General features: G+C 57.6%; 1 long non-coding RNA gene across 1 annotated transcript in view; it reads right to left on the reverse strand.

The window, feature by feature from the left end:
* LOC109290631 overlaps positions 1 to 8,254 on the reverse strand; it is a 20,240-nt gene extending 11,986 nt beyond the window's left edge. The window contains exon 1 of the long non-coding RNA XR_002095631.1: positions 8,244 to 8,254. This is a non-coding gene — a long non-coding RNA (uncharacterized LOC109290631). The remainder of the gene's footprint in view (positions 1 to 8,243) is intronic.
* Positions 8,255 to 14,791: the final 6,537 nt, after the last annotated feature.

A 14,791-nucleotide genomic window follows, 5' to 3' on the forward strand; every position in this document is an offset into this window, starting at 1 on the left:
CATCGCGGGAGGACACACGGGCCCGGGGAGGTGAGAAGGGGCCAGCAGGAAGAGCCGCCTGCATCGCAGCAATGGACAACCCTCAGGACAGCCACGGCCCGAGGCAGGCCCTGCCCAAGAGCTCAATGCCACCAGCCTGGGCAATGAAGGAGCTGTCAGCCTGGAGCAGCATGCGAGCCTGGCCTGGATCCACAGCCCCCGGCCCCTGCTCTTTACCCCCCTTGCAGCGTGCAGCAGCTGGGGGCCCTTCCTGCTCCAGCTGATGCTTGCAGCGAGCACACCCCGGGGTGCAGGTTCAGCCCCTTGCAGCCCATGACCCCACGACCCCCCCCAGCATGCAAGGGAGGCACTCACATAGCTCTGGCTGGCCCCAGGCAGGAGACCCAGGGAGCTGGGTGCCTGGGGGATGCCTCCTCCATGGAAGTAGCTGTTGAGCCAGAGCAACCGAGCGCTTGCTGAGGCTTGTCTTCAGCCCACAGGTGAAGGTTATTGTCAGTGTGTCTCATGCACACCTGTTGAACACGGGCGTCACACCGCGGCGCTGCTCTGTGTCACACACCGTCAGGCTGGCGACGTGGGTGTGCAAGCTCTGCTGCGGCTGCATCTCCATGCATGCCTTTAGCAAAGCCTTTCCCCGGTCCCCCTGAAATGGTTGGGACCCCCTTCCCCTGCCAGGATCCAGGCTTCTCCCGTGACACCCTGCGTGGCTCACTACCTCCGGCGCATCCCCGGCGGGCCCTGACCGAGACTCGCGCCGGCTTCGGCACCGCTGGGTTTGCAGAATCAACGGCTTCATTATAAGCTCTGTGCATCCCTGCCAGGCCTGGGGTCTTAGAGGACACAGAGCTTGGGGTCTCCTCACTGCCCAGGCTGCAGGAGCCCTCCTGGGGGTGCCAGGTCATGGGGCAGCCCCCAGGCCCTGTAGTGAGCAGCTGGAGGAGGGTAGTTTTGGTAACCCATTTGAGGCTGGGTTAATACCCCCACAGCACCCATGCACCCTGGTGCACATGCTGGTCCCTGCCCCGCAGCCTGGGCAGGGCAGAGGCAAGAGCAGGAGGCTGGAGGCAAACAGGACCTTTGCCCGTCCCAGCCTCGCTGCCCTTGCGGCTTTGCAAGGCCGGGGGGTATGAGGGAAGGGGGTGGCTATGGAGGGCCCCGCCGGGCACGGGGGCGGCGGGGAGGTAGCACGAAGCAGCTTGCCTAGAGAGCTAGCAAGCGGGCGATGGTGTGTGGCTTATCCTGGGTAGCCCTGCCCCGGGTAGGCATCTGCCCAGGCACGAGGCTGTGCGGCGCCCATGTTGGGGCAAGGGCACATTGGCCTGGTGCCGGGCGGCGGAGGTGGCAGCAGATGGTGCTGTTGCCCTAGGAAAGAAAGCCGTGCTCAGGGAAAGCCGAGCCCCAGCTCCCGCAGCCATCGCCAGCCGGCGCTCCAGGCCTCTGCCTTTGCTAGCGTGGGACAAGCCCATGCGGCTCCTGGACCCCGTCCCTGCTGGCATCCGTTGCCCCATGTCCATGGCGCGTCCACCTGTCACAGCACGCTCCTCCGAAACGTGCTCTGTGCCGGAGCCCCTGCTCCAGCCCGGCCGATGGGGACAGAGCAGGGAGCCGGCTGGTCAGTGCTGGGAAGAGCCAGGCTGCAATCGGGATGCCCAGAGCATGAGGCCGAATCCCGGCCTGGCTCTGGGAGGAAGGTGCTAGGAGCACGAGGGAAGTGTCCTGCCAGCCCCCTTGGTGAGGGGTCAGCGTGGCCAGCGTGGCGCGGGGTCTCTCCCTGCAGCGGGGGCAAGAGCGAGCCCTGGCTTTGCAGGGAGTTTCCCCGTTCAGACACTGCTCTTGCTGGGCAGCTTCCAGCATAGCCATGGGTGGGCTTATTTACAGCTATTTCTTGGCATTTCCCCCTCCCTTTCTATTTCTTTGTAGGGGGAAGCTTCTGCACAGGCATCCAAACAGCCCTGACATCCATTTGCAAACACTTTTAAGGAGGAACAAAACATTTGCTCTGCAAACTGGAACCCTAAGGCTGTCTCTTCTCTCTCTTTTTCGGCCAGCTTGCTAGGGCTCCCGAACAGCCTCAGCTGGGCAGGAACGCCTGGCCGTAACTATACACCTATGACACGAGCATTGCAGTGTTTCTGGTCCCCAAATCCGGGATGTGTGGATGCATGAGAGGTCCCTTTCCTCCCTTCCTCCAGTGTGGCAACCGGGCACCCCACCCTTGGGTGCTGGGGATAGGGGGTGGCTGTACAACCACCCAAACAATGCAAACCCAATGCTATTTTAAGGAGATCCTCTGCACCCAGGTCCTGTTGCAGCAATGACAGGCAGTGCCATTGCCAGGAAATCAGGGCAAGCTGCTTGCCTCCGTGGCTGTCGGGTGAAGCATCCGCTCTGAATGGCACCTACCCCTATCCCCCACACTGGTGGGGGGGGGGCTGAAATAAGGCTGCCAGAGCTGGGAGCAGTTTGCACCTCCAGATGCTTTCAGGCCAGGCTGGGCACTGGGTAATAACAGGGACAGAGGCTGGAGCCTGCAGGTGCCCAGTGCTGCGTGGAGGTGCCCAGCTGCGTGGACAGCGTGCTAGATTTGGGACCGCTTGGTTATGGGAAGGCTGTAAGCTAGGGCCTACAGCAACCTGGCTGCTGTCTCGTGGGAGACTCCCAGGCAACTCTGAAACCAGTTAAAAAACCATTTCCCAACTCCCCTGTGTCTGAAGCCACCTCCCTTTCTTCCTCCACCTTTGTGCAATAAGACGGTGGCTGCAGCTGGGTCGGGAATGAGAAGCAACGCTCGAGCCCGGAACAAAGGCCGCGGTGGTGCGAGCGGTGATTTATTCACGGCCGCCTCCTTCCCGCAGCCCCACGCAAAACCCTCCGCTCCCCGAGCCACGCTGCTTTCGTGAGGACCAGCCGCCTGCTCGTGTAGCTCGTAATCAATGCCAGCTGGTTATGAACTAGTTAGGAGCCCCTTTGGACGCAAAGCCAATTCCCATCAGCATAGGAAATAGCTTGGCGGCTGGCTTTTCTGGGCTCCCCGTGACATAGGTGACGTGGGACCCCCGGCCGGTCAGGAGAAGCCCACATGGGTCTACACACAGGGCTCGCGTCCTCCCAGGAAGCTTCATCCCGTGGCCTGGAGATGGCCCGAAGCCCGTGAGCGATGCTGCGGGGGAAGCCCCCGGCCCCGGCCCAGCTGCACCCACCAGCGTCTGGACTTTCCGCCAAGTTCTGCTGAGAACCGGCCCCCGGTCCAGCGCCGCGCTCTCATTAATACATCGCATTGTAAGGCGATCCATAATTAGATGCTAACTGAGTTTTCTCTCAGATTGGGTGAGAGAAGGTCACGAAGGTAGAACTGGAGTCAGCTTATTGTTATTATCAATCAATAACCTATTTATTTTCCAACATTCCTATTAACCTCTGCGAGCCAATCGCCGTTTCAATTTGAAAAGGCTGCGCGGGCGGCTTTGCTGACTGGACAACTCTGATTGAAAATGTAACGGTGACCCGACCCCGAAGGCAGAATCCAATTAAAATCATTTTCATTTGTAGATTAATATTTTTTAACATGTTCTACATTCCCTGCTTCAGCATTTCACACGGGCACCGCTGCCTCATTACATGAGCCGCGTGGATCAGGAATGTCATAAGGAAATAATTAGAATTAATTAGATGCTCAGACAATGGGATCGTCCTCTTTGTGGGGAATGAGGTGTTTCTTCCAGGCTGGGAGAGTGCTGGCCCGACGGGGGTCACGGCGCTGCCCTTACCCTTCCAGGCAGCGGGCTGGCCAGGCTGGCGGCAGGCGGTGTGTCTGGGCACTACAGCCTCTAAATGGGGAGACAGAGGGAAATGCAAAAGGAAGAGCAGAAAGAAAACGACTTTACGGGGCCTGAGAAAGGCAGGGACTGGCGCACGCCCTCCCCACAACCTGGGGGTGAAGCGAGCACATGGCACAGACCCTTGCTCCTGGGGTGCAGCGACTAGCTTGCACAGTGTGAGCATACGTGTGTGCATACACACACGTGTGTGTCAGGAGGCTGGCTTACCCTGCACACCGGAGCTGGCACAGATGACATGTAACGCCACGCTTTGTCATGATACGCTGCAGTGTCTTCCCTTCCTGTCCTAAGCATCTGGGGGGCTCTTGTAGGCTAAGATCAAGTGCAGGGATGGAGGAGGCTTGCACCGAACCCCAAGACCTCCCAGCTCGGGCCTGCATGTAGGATGCCTGCCAGTGGATTTGGGAGCATCTGAAGTCCCAGGTCTGGGATGGAGGATGCTCAGCCGATGCGGCTTTTGGAACGATTGAGCTCTGCTCCGTTGATACGATTTGGAACTGATTTGGCTGATTTGACCCGGAGCACGAAATATATTATTACAAAAAAAAATAAAAAAAAATTGGGGGGTTGCTACGTGCGATCTAGCAGCCGTGGTAATCCTCCCCTGAAGCAGCTGTCTGTTAACAGGTGGGTGACATGGGAGGCTCGCCTGCAGCGGGACCGTGGGAAATTCGCTCTGGAAGCGTGTTGCCTTCCCTGAAGTCACATGGGAATGTCTCAGTTGCTGAAAACAGGATCACGTGCGCGGGTGACAAAGCTCTTGAACGGTTTCCAAACAGCGTCCCCCTCTGCTAGGCAGCGCTGCCAGGCTAGGCCCAGATACCGTGACCAGCTGGCAGGCACCGAGCAAACCCAATCCATGCGTCCAGAGGGGCCAGGTGTCCGGGGGGGCCGGCAAGGCAGCCCCGTCACTGGTGGCTGAAGCTCGGTTTCGGTGCAGTGTCTGCTATTAATAACGTGACTTTGATAATAAAAAGATTAAAATGAAGTTTATGGTTTGCTGACTGCCCTTTCCGCACTGTAATCATCGCTCATTCATATTCATGAGCCCCTCATTAGTAACCACAGCTTACGAGCAGGCTAAACAGACAGACCCGCATCCTGCAGCCGCTCTCTCCCTAACTGCTTAACTTGCTCACTGATTACCAACATCAAATTAACTCCGCAGAACGGATCTAATAAGCTTCCCGGTGGCTTCAAACCTCCTTGAAAATTGCTCTGATGTCTCCATGGGGCCCTATTAAAAAAAAAACACAACTCCTCCTCCCTGGATGTTGCATCCTTTACATGGGACACGCAGGCAGCTGGCAGCTTTGAGGCTGGGGCAGGTTCCCTCCTTCCTGGGAGCAACCCCAGTTGCCTCGTTGCGTGTGCATATACACGTGTGTAGTAAGCATGTGCGCCTGCAGGGACCTCTGGAAACGCAACGATTTGGGTCAATCCTGGCTCCTCTTTTTTGGAACTGGCTGGTTGGCTTCATTCGCTTTTCCCCTCAAGGTGCATCTGGACCTCTATTGCTCTGAATCCCTTTAGTTTCCACCCACCTAGTAAACAGGCTCCTGGTCTTGCATTGCAGTGCTGTAATCCCACAGCGTGGCATGCTCTCAGGCACCATGCAGTACCCTGCCTGGGGAAGGGGCATCACTTGGGACATTGATGCCTAAATGAACAAGCCCCTGGATGACCCGGGGTTGGAAGCAGCCTCCCTGCTGATCCTGGATTAGACTTGGGATCATGGCAGCTGCATTAAGATGCAGTATTTAGGAGGTCTCCACTCCATCAAGATGCCTTCACCTTCCCCCTGCTCCCAAGGCGGCGTGTGATGGGCAGAGCCAGCTCCCCACGAGGGCCGTGGCTCCGCTTCACCGAATCCCAGAGCTGCGGGGCTAGCAGGGATTTGCAGGATCACATCGAGTCCAACCCCTGCCCAACCAGGATCAGCCCTGCCCAAACCAGCCCAGACTTTCCTTCCTCTGGACTGTTTATACCAAACCCCATTCCTCCAGGTCTTTTTGCTGCGGCGCATCACTGCTGCACGCTCCATGGGCCATTGGGGACTTTTCCTGGGTGTAGACAGGACGTGGCGAGAACCTGGCAGCTGGACCCCACTTCCCTGCTGTCCTGGTCCCCGCAGGGGACCCCTCAGCCTCCAGATGGGTCTCAGTCCCGCTGATTCCTTGCCAAAGCCTTCGTCCTTTTAATTTGACTCTTTGCTCCCTGGAGGCTGGAATAACAAAACCTTGCGGTTCAACTGCTTTAAGACTCTGAGCTGAACACAGCGTGGGCTAACTCTGCCCAGGCTGCAGCCCCCACCCAGACCGCTCTCCTCCTTGACACCCATGTGATTGCAGGGCAAATACTGCAACGGAGGGAAGTCCTACTGCATGCTTGGGAGAGCTAGACAGCATCCTCGCTAGGCGAGAAGCACCTGTATGCGCACACGTGCATTTGGGGAAGGGTCTCTATTCCCCGCAACCCCCCCTGCCTCTCCAGCAATCCTTCCCAGCTTTACCTGCAATGGGCAGCAAAATATCACCCCCTCTCTCCCCATCCTGAGCCCTGCCAGAATACCTGGCCCATGCTTTGTGCAGCCTTCACAGACCCTTTGCTGGGCACCGGGATGCTGGTGTCTAATCCTGGGCACCGGTAACCTGAAGGCCTTAAAGCACAGGGTGGGACACGAGATCAAAAACCATCGTGGACCCAGCTGGCCGCTCGCTGCCGTCCCTCTGGTCACTCTGCCGGTCAGTGGTGCTCCTTCCCCATCCTCAGCTGTGCTGTTGTGGGGTGGACATCTACCCCTGCGTGCCTGCAGTGGCAAGGGCCCTGCGTGCGTGGTCCCCTGTGCCCCCATCCTGAGCACCGCGCAGTCTCCGTTGGAAATGACCCTAGATCACAGCCACGGCGTCCCGTCTGCAGCCAGGTTTCTGCAGTCCAAGCTCATACGGCCGATGAAGGCTTCCCCTTCACCAGTCCTGCAAATACCCTCCATCCAGGGCAGTGTTAAGTGAGCTCTCTTCCAGGGTGTTTCCAGTCTCCGGGTGCGTAGGGGAGTGCGGGTACGCTGGTTTCTCAGGGCATCACTGGGGAGGGATTTCCTGCATGGCTATCACCACATTTCCTCCGGGGAGGGACAGGGGATGAGAGGCAGCGCTGCCTGCCAGGCCAAGCTCAGAGATGATGAGCATGAAGGGACCAGGCAATGCCAGAGGCCTCCTCCCTAATGCCACTGGCCTGTCCCGGGGTGTGCAAAGGACAGCAGCACATGAGTTTGAAGCCCGAGGCCCTCTGAAATCCACTCCAGCCGGCTGGAAACGCCGTGAACATACGGCTCCTGCATGCTGCCACCTTTGCTAGGCGGCACGACCCCGTGTTGCGTACGGGCAGGACACGAAGAGAACCAGGGAGACGTGGGGATGGCGCTGGTGATGCACGGGGGCTGTGCGAGGGGTGGGCAGGGGGCTCTCGGGAATGGGTGCACCCCCAAACCTCGGGGTCCCCGTGGGAGTCAGGGCGGGCAGAGCAGAGGGGGTGGCGCTGCCCCGGCAACCCCCATTGATGCCTCCAGCAGCTGCACGAGGACCAAGCTGACGACAAGCACTCGGTTGCTCCGTGCCGTGTCCCTGCAGCAGGGGATCCCCATGGGCCGGCTGCGGGGGTCCACGCCAGGACCCCGGAGCAGCCCCCAGCCCACCGGCGCTGCTGGCTGGCGCGGTGTGGCGCTTAGCATCGCGTGCATACAAAGCGCTAACCTTTCCTCTGCCTCGTTGCCATGGCAGCCGCTGCATGGGGAGCGCTTGTCAGCGAGAGCAAGAAGGCAGCGCGAGGAGACGAGATTCGGGGTTGCTATAAATAGGCCGGTGGCTGCGAAGGGGCCTGTCCCATCCCTGCCTGCTCCTCCTCCTGGCACGTGGCGTGGCACTGCCCGGCTGCCCTCCGGGGACCGGTGATGCTCGCGGGGTCCTGGGTGCACCTGGATGCCAGGCTTTGCCCCCGCCTGGCACCCAGCATGGCCAGGTCTGCACCCGGTCTCACACCTGCAGCTTGCATTGCCGGAAGCGCAGCCAGGGGCATGCACCGGGCCTCATGCCCCCGACAGCAGCCAGGCTCCTTTATGGAGCAGGCCACCGCAGCTCTGCAGCAGCCCGGTGCCCCCGGACGGCCCGCGGTGACAAATGGCCGGCCTGCGGCTGCTGATGGGAGCCTTCTCGCGCGCTGACAGACTGAGCCCCGCGGCCACAAATCCCTGTGCCCGGACCGTATTTCCAGGCTGTGGGCGAGCGTGTCTTGCAGCGCGTCGGCGACAGCTGAGATTTAGGGGCCGGGGAGCGGAGAATTTGTGTATCGTTTCCCTACTTTATGGCCTGGGGATCTGAAAGACCGGGGGGAGGAAGTGGCTGCCACGTCGCTCTCCCCTCTGCCAGCCCCAGGTGCCCTCTTGGGTGGGGAACGACCCCCTTTCCCCTGTGGATGCTCGTGTCCGACTTGGTGCTTGCTCCCACCTGCATTTCCCCAGCCTGGGAGCGCGGGGAGCACCTCCAGGATGCTGCTGCGGAGCTCCCATGCTGCGGTCCTCCCCGCACTGTCACCCCTTGCCACGAGCAGCCAGAGCCCGCAGCACGAGGCCCGTCTGCTCCCGCGGCCCAGCCTGGCCAGACTGTCTCACCGAGAGAGGCCGGAGCAGCAGAGAGGAGCTGACGGCACCGGGCTCGGGGCCCGAGAGGGGATGGAGGTGGCCAGACACACCCTGTGACGAAGAGTGCGGCGGAGTCAAAAGCAGGAGCTTCTCCATCCCAGCTTTCCCCACCACCTCCTTCCTCGGACCGTGTCTCACACTGCTATTAATGACGGTTTAATTCAGGTTTTCACCCCACTTTGTCCCAAGAAAATATTTCTGCGGCGCTCGGCATCCCATTTCTTCCCCGGCTCTTTTCAATTACCGTTGTGTCTGATCGCCTCCGCCTCGCTCTGCTCTTTACCCATAAACACAAATCCTATTATCTTTCCTCTTTTTTGTGTATTTGCCCCGTGATTTAAGCTGTGTTTTTTCCTGTTTTCATCAGTTCCGGACCTCTCCCGCCGTATATCTCCCCGTTTATCTACTTTCCAAAGGCCTCCTTTTATTTCTCGGGGCCTGATCAATAAGGCTGCTGAGATGGCTGGCAGCTCCTCTCCAATACTGCATGTAGTTTTTCTTGGGGGACTTGTCTAGTATTTCTTGTTAAGCTTCTGTCTCAGCTTGTTCCATTTCTCATTAGGTTTTAGCACTGGCATTGTAGTATTTCTTCTGTTTCCACGCTGCCCGGTGGATCTCTAGCCATTCTAAACAGCCAAGCTTAAAACCTCGCTCTTTAGTGGACTCCAGAGCCCTTTCGGCTAGGATCTGAAGTGCCAAACGGCATGACGCTTTTATTTTCAGGTGCAGAAAAGAGTGTCCCTGGTTCCACTCCGGGCCATGATTTTTCTAACAGAAGGGGCGGTGGGGACAGCTTTTGTTTTACTGCGGTTGTTCCAGGGGATATATTTCCTGGGGCAAGTGCCACCGAGTTAATGGGAAGGGCTTGGGCAGAGAGCGGTGGGCTGCACTTTCCAGCCTGCGGCCTCCCTGGGGCAGCTGGAGGGAGCAGGGAAGGGGCTAGGCAGCAAGAACCAGGTGCCCGGTTGCCCTTCACATCGTGAGCATCCAGGCTAGGATGCCTCCTCCGCTGCCAGCTCCTGCCTTGGAAAGAAGGCGCCGGGCAGGGAAGGAATCGCCCCGGGTGGGGTAGCTGCAGGACGGGAGCGATGCCAGGGCAAGACCCACAGTAGGAAGAGCTGGGTGCGGACGCCCCATCTCTGCCCAGCGGGTCCTACCTGCACCTGCAGCCGTCGGCGTCAAGAGATGCTTTCGGAGACCCTCCACCGCCCCGTTCTGCCCAGATTTTCCTTCCCAAAGAGGGACCAGTTTTAAAATACACCCCAGCTCCCTGCCTGTCAGGAGAGAGCGGATGTATTGCTCTCAGTGGCTGCATTTCTGAGTATTAAACGTGACATGCCGTAAGCGGAGCGCAATATTTCCCCCGATGCCAGTGCCATGCCGCAGCCAAACTGCGGCCTTAAAAATAAAGCCCGGCTCCCCATCTCCTCTGCGGAACGGCCTTATTTATACGCGCTCCGGCAGCTGTTACTGCAGGTTAACCAAAGGTTGTAAAAACATTTTTCCAATGCACTTAACTCCACTCGGTTTGCTATTGAAATTGTTCATCTCCGCTTTGGAATCTGGTTTATATCGCGCGCGGACACCCAGGCCGAGCAGAGCTGCCTGTTTTGCCCTGAGCCCCCGCGGTGCCTGGCTGGAAGCAAGAAACACCCGGCAGTTCTCTCCGTGCTCGGGAAGGAGGACGACAGCCGACCTGCTGGGCTCTGCGGGTCCCCTCGCCATCGATCTGTCGGGCTGAACCCTTAAGGCAGAGGCTGCAGATGCAAGGCCCTCTCGGAAAAATGCCAGCACTTGTTTCCCGACTACAGAAAAAATACTAGAGCAATTCTTCTGTTGCAAAGAGCTCAGCCCGCAGTGGGCTGGAAAGCTTTTAACACTCTGGATTCCTGTTTGAAGATCTCTGGGTTTCTCTTGTGAATCATGCATGCACCCCGTGGCACCCTTGCAAGGATCTCAAGGCCCCCGCGTAATGCTGCAACATCTGGGTGAGAATCTGGGGATCTGTCCCACTCGTGACCTGTGCCCACGCTATGCTCTGGGAGATAAGAGCTCCCTCTTCCTTTCTTTTCTTAAGCCTTGTGACTGCCCTCCCATGCACGCACATGCACGCACGCATCTCACATGCAACTGTCTTGCCCCCCCACCAGCAGCCAGCGACGTTTCCCTCTGAAAGCCCTGCAAAGCCACCTCCTGATTATGCAAATGCCCTCTATTGCCTGATTCCCATCTCGATGGCTACAAATGGGATTTGGAGCTATTAAAGCTGGTTTTTTAGCTCCGTTTCAATTAATAGCTTGCTAACGGCCCTGCCAGGGACTCTGTTACCGTTAATTGATCTCATTTGATCATCTCGTGCAAGGGGAAAACAAAAAAAAATGATCCAGGCTAAACGCATCTACCTTCATCTCTCTGACCCAGGTGAGCTGGCTTCCCAGGAGCATGCGTAGCTTCAGGAGGGTTCAATTTGAGGGGAGCAAGCTGCTCCCCCACGCTCAAAGGAAACAGCCTGGAAAGCTCTGAGCTGAGCAGGGGAAAAAAATGATAGCTGGGAGCCCTGGGCAAGCAAATAGCCCGCAGCAGGGCTGAGATGAAGAGCTCGAGACAGCTGTCCGTGAGCCTCTCTCCTAAGGAGGGGTGAGGCTTTAATGCAAGTCGACTGGCCCAGCATAGCTGGGCATGGCGGATGCAACCCTCAGCCCATACGTGCTGTGCTTGCAGCCAGCACGAAACGGCTGGGCCCAGGGATGGGCTTTGCAACAGCTGTGACCCGGTGAAGGGTTTTGCTTTCTGCAGCCAAAGAAATGAAGGGTCCTGGCTGCATTTCCCCTGGGACTGGCCTCTGCTTACAGGCACGTGGCGCGAGGTGGCTACAGCAGACAGCTGCTGGCTCTGGGGCTTGGGGGCACCAGTGTGGGAGGATGGGCGAATGGACCAGTTTGGGACCCAAAAGGGGAAGAGAGGAGGGGGAGCTTGCTGGTCTCCATCCCCATTGATCTGAAAGGGTGCAGGTGCATCTGGGATATGGTCCTGCATCGGCTCGCCGCCCGGTCGGCCTTGGCCCACCCTCCTCCCTCCATCTGCCTGGGTGAGTGGCACGAGAGGGAGCCTGGAGATGGCCAAGCACCTAAACCCACAGCCTTGTTAGACACGAACTTTCATCTAAGCAGAGCCTCGGTAACCGGCGGCCCGCCCCTAGCTGCACCAGCAGCCAAGGACCCCGCGGCTTTGATGTGCTGGGGCCCACGGGAGGGTCTGGGATGGCTGGGACATCCCCCTTGCTGCAGGGCTGGGCCGGCTCCAGGAAAAAGGGGTCTCTTTCCCCACCTCGATCACTGTTGTGAGCAAACACATTCCCCTCTTGTGCTTCCTACATGCTGCTGGCTTCCCTTTGCCCAAGTGCAGAGGGACTGGACCCGATGACCTGTAAGGTCCCTTCCAGCCCCAACCGACTTGTATGAAACGATGAAACTATGCCCCATGCAAGGGGCTCTGCCTTGGCCAGGCCGTGTGGCACCAGCATGGGGCCGGAGGCGAGCACGGGAGACACCATGCAGTGCCCCGGCCACGAGACCGACTCCCGCAAGGTCACGCCAGCCCACGAGGAGAGGTTGTTCTCCAGGCTGCCGGGACCTGGTGAGACCGGAGAAGGGTCCAGCTCCCGCCCGGGGGAGGCAGGGACGTGTCACACTCGTGGAACGGCTGGGGAAACTGAGGCCCGGCGAAGCCCGGCTGGACAGGGGTGGAAAAGGTGAAGCTTGGGACTCAGATACCCAGAAATTCATTCATCCCTTTGACCCACGTCTTGCACCATCTGAGGCTGAGAGCAAACCAGATCCCAGCCGCGTGCAGAGACAGAGGGGCACGGGGCAAGGGGTGGGGGGACAGCCGATGTGCCCCGAGCAGCGGCGAAGCATCCTGGTGCTTTTATGTCACTGTAAATTGTCTACCAATCAAAAGGCTGACGGAGATGTATTTTTAGACACTGCAGCACAATTAAATCTTCTTGTTAGTCTCCGGAGGAGGAAGGGGTTGTTGGTTTACTTGCAAATGCTTGAGGTAATTCTCTAATGGCTTCTCTACCATTACCCAGACACTGTTTCCAATCTCTTATCATATGTAATCCCTAATGATTTCTCTGTTATGTCCTGTTTTATTAGAGCGCCATTGAACTATAGCCTATTGATTTAGATTTCACAGACAATTGAAATTTAAATTGACTCCAAATTGAACGTCTCCATGCAATCTGTGTTCTGCACTGAAGATAGATAAAACGCTGCTATTTTTTATAACAAGTTACACCGGAGGCACATTTTAATTTCGAAAAGTGTGCAAGAGACTCTTGATTTCTGTGGGAACCAGTCAGATCCTGCAGGCCTGGGCATTTATCAGCCGGGGTTTTCTGACCGAGCTTGGAGTTTCCCATGGCTCTTGGCCTCCGCGAGGCAGCCTGGAGCGCGAGCCCAGCGCCTCTTTGGGAGGATGAGTTGCGGGGACGCTGTTTGAACAGGGTCTGGTGGGAAATTAGGGTGAGGAAACTCTGAGAAAAGATGCCGCTGTGTCCCAGCGATGGTGAACTGGGCTGAGGGTTCAGGCTGGCCATGGGGCTGTGGTGCAATTTAAAAATCGCAATCCCAAGTGCAGCAGCAGGGACCAATGCAGAAAAAAAAAATCCATTCAACGGTTTGATGCTGTTTCTCCCAATAACACACATAAAACAAAAAGTCCCAGCAAAGTCATCATCCTCCTAGGGCTCATGGGGAGATTCCCAGCCAGCTCCTTCTGCGTCTCTGCTCTCACCTGCGCAGTGCCCGTCTGCACGCTGCGCCCGTGTCTGGGGCTTTCCCCCTTTCCTGCTCGTGTCCCTGCTCCTGGGAGCCAGCCCAGGATGGGGCATGGCAGTAAGGCCGTGAGAAACAGAGCCAGGCCTCCCTGGGCTCCCACCATCTGCATGCCGGCCTGCTGGGACCAGGTCTGTCTGCATATAAATAATCAAGAGTTACAGGCCGCTTTCTGCCACAGACTCTACTTATACGCCTCCTGCTAGCAATAATGTCGGTGTTACGGCTGACCTTAATGCCGGCACAGATAATTCTTTCCGGAGCAATAAGCTGCTTATTGGCTTATAGATGCAATGCCGTCGGAGAGGTGGGGGCCTTGGGAACGGTTCGGCCACCCACCGGGTATCCTCTGCAAAAGGCTCCTGCCCTCACCTCCTCCCTGCCCGGGTCTCGGGTAGGAACGTCCCACCTGAGAGCACCCAGCGGCCTTGAGCCAGGGTTTATTTGGGGTTATATTGGGCAGGGACCCACATTTCAGCAGCCCCTGCCCCAAAGATGTCTCCTACTCCCTTACCCCAACAGACAGGCAGACCCGAACCTCTCCAGGGGTTTCACCCTGTCATAAGGTCCTGATCCGCTGCAAAAGGGAAACCAGCCACCCCTTTCCAGACCAGAGCTGGAGCAAATCCGAATCAAATCCCCGCCATGTGCGCATGCCTGCATACAAGCACACCGGGCAGAGCGCAATGCTTTCCCGGCTTTTAGAGACATTTACCTTTAATCTACAGTTTAAGATTCCTAGCGGGAATACTTCTCAGCTGAAGAATGCCTTCCCCAAGCCTTTAGTCTCATTTCTGACATTTCACCTGTCATATTATGTGCTTTTCAGAAGAATGAAATGGCAGCTTGTCTCCTTAAAAGCAATGGATGCCCTGTTTGTCAATGAGATGAGTTTGAGGTGCAGTTCGGGGCTTGTTTAGAAACAAAACTGGGCTAAAATGATGGTTTGGACAACTAAGCAGCTTCGCCAGTGTCTTCAGAGCAAGTTGGAGTGAACTCCCTGGCTAGCTCCTACCTGTGTTTTGGGGGTGAGGGGTCTTCAGGGTTGCCGGTAGATGGTCAGGTGGAAGATTTGTACCAGTCTGGCCTCCCCTGATAGCTGGAGCTGGACCCATCTCCCCACTGTCATCACGTAGGGAGACTTAGAGCCCGCGCTCCCCTTTTACCTGCTGCATCGGGGACTTGCAAATCAGCCCCGTACAAAATCATTCTCCTACCAAGAGCAAGCTGCCTCTGCAAAAACAGCTCAACATATCTGGTGAACCTGGAGATGAGCCAAAGTCATTGCTGAAGCCTGTGGGGAATGTCCTAGTAGGCTTGTGAAGCTTTGAGAAACTCTCTGTCCTCCTGGGAGGATATCTGCCAAGCCCGGTTCGGATTCACGTTAGACTGACGTCAGCAGAAGGAGTCCCCTT

This window comes from Gavialis gangeticus, unplaced genomic scaffold, assembly GCF_001723915.1.
Source record: "Gavialis gangeticus isolate Ggan-Ray unplaced genomic scaffold, GavGan_comp1, whole genome shotgun sequence".
Classification (NCBI taxonomy): Eukaryota; Metazoa; Chordata; order Crocodylia; family Gavialidae; genus Gavialis; species Gavialis gangeticus.